Source organism: Pteropus vampyrus, unplaced genomic scaffold (genome assembly GCF_000151845.1).
Source record: "Pteropus vampyrus isolate Shadow unplaced genomic scaffold, Pvam_2.0 Scaffold58, whole genome shotgun sequence".
NCBI lineage: Eukaryota > Metazoa > Chordata > Mammalia > Chiroptera > Pteropodidae > Pteropus > Pteropus vampyrus.
The window spans coordinates 4,591,451-4,593,645 of NW_011888839.1; positions in this window are offsets into that span (position 1 = coordinate 4,591,451).

Here is a 2,195-nt window from a genome sequence, read left to right on the forward strand (position 1 = left end):
ATGTAACCTAATGGATTAAAAAATAATGATTTTATGGCTTTGAATTTACTAGCTGCTTTTAAGATTTTTAAAATGAGATAGCAGAAATATATTCGATCTTTTGTTTCTTTTAACCTTTGAATCCATATTCTGAATAAAATTATTATATCACTTAATGATCGCTAGTTGACATATTTTTCTTTTTTTTACTTATTTTAAGCATTTATCAAAGATTGTCATGGAAACATTACTATGGAAATATACATATCATGATAATCTATTAGCAAAATAAATGCATATTGCATTGTATTTATTAATGTTTTTAGGAATTATTTTAAAAATGTTTTAGTAATAGCATTTTATACAAAAATAATAATGTACCAATACTTTCTAAATTTCTTTTCTTCTGAGCATGAAAGAATCCTCTATTAAGCAGGAGAAAAGTAGGATTTCAGTTAGGGAATCACTAGCTGACGGGCTTGGGGATTTTTTTATTTACTTGAAATATAATTGACATACAACATTTTGTTAGTCTTAGATGTATAACATAATTATCTGATGTGTGTATATATTTCAAAGTGATTATCACAGTTCATTTAGTTAACATTCATCACTACACATAGTTATAATTTTTTTATCTTGTGATGAGAAATTTTAAAATTTACTCTCTTAGCACCTTTTAAATATAAAATACAATATCGTTAACTACTGTCACCATATTATACATTATGTCTCAAAGACTTATTTATCTTATAACGAGAAGTTTGTACCTTTTGACCACCTTCACACATTTTTCCCATTCTTCATCTAATTTGCTACATAGAATAAATTCTAGAAAAATTATTTAATTAAAAATTAGATTATTGACTTCCCTCTCCCCCAAGTCATTATCAGAATTCAATCAAATGAGCAATCATCAGGCTTTAAAAAAATTAGAAATTAAGTTATTGAATATTATGGCTATTGTTGGATCCAGGTTTAGTATAATCCAAATCTTGTACAATTTTTACTTCCACTTTAAGAAAAATAATTCAAATTAGGTACAAGGCATCTTAGAAGCAGTTCATCCAAGTTAGAGTCACTGAAACATATTTTATTAACTTCTTGCAAATTGATGGGAAGAATGGAGACAGGTTAGAAAGAATTAGTTAGATAAAGATGGATACTATGGAAAACAGGAAAATGAGTGCCAGGACCCTGTGGGGAAGGCAGTATGGTATATTCAAGGAACTGAAAAATACTCGTGTGGTTGGAGTAGGAGAAACTTGGGAGGATGTGAATATTAAATTAGAGAAGGTTTATAACAGTGCTTTATGAGCTGGCAAAGGGTGTACAAATATTGAAAATAATTACATATTTAATATTGCCTAGCCATTAAGCAAGAAAAAGTGTGTTTAGAGGAGATACCAGTGAGGTCTCAGGAAAGGTAGGGCTATGTAGATCATTTTGAGTTCTGTCTTCACCTTAAAGCAAATATAACTTTTATAAAGCTTCAAATTGAACAGGTAGGGATAAGGGTAGGTCAAATGAATGCAAGCAGATTTGTATTTCATCAAGATTATTGTTGCTATGTCTAGAAAATATTTCAGGGAAGAGTAAGAGAGAGTGCTACAATAAAGCAGACAGATACGATAATGGGTTAGAATAGGTGATTACTGCTATGTATGTGGGGAGTGGATTGATTTGAGATATATTTAGAAGGGCAAGTCTATTTGGAAATTCAAGAGCTGAATGTTTATGATGAAGTAACTCCAAGACCACAAGAAGTCAAGTGGGAGATCTGTCTGTCTGTCTATCATCTATCTATTTTATTTTTTAAAACTTTTAGAAAGAACAAAATTAATTTAACTTGAAGGAGAATTATCTTGTTGAGAGGGAAAGGAGATAAATATACAAGAGTGAGAAGGAGTAACATAGTTTGAAGTGCTGAAGGAAGAGAAAATATGTAAGACAAAACAAAATGGAAAGATTATCCTGAGATAGATTTGTATGATTTACCAGAGTTTCTGTGATTTAAATACCATGCGAGTCATCTTTGAATTAATTGGCTTTGTTGTTGCTGTTGTTATAAAGCAATCTGAACATCTGTTTTCTAAACACACAAAATATATTTTACTTACAGGTGTTTGTCTTCATGTTTGTGTGTTGATTATATTTGTACTTTTATAACAATTTTAGCTAAATGAAGTAATGAAGTTCAGTTAATCTATGCAAAA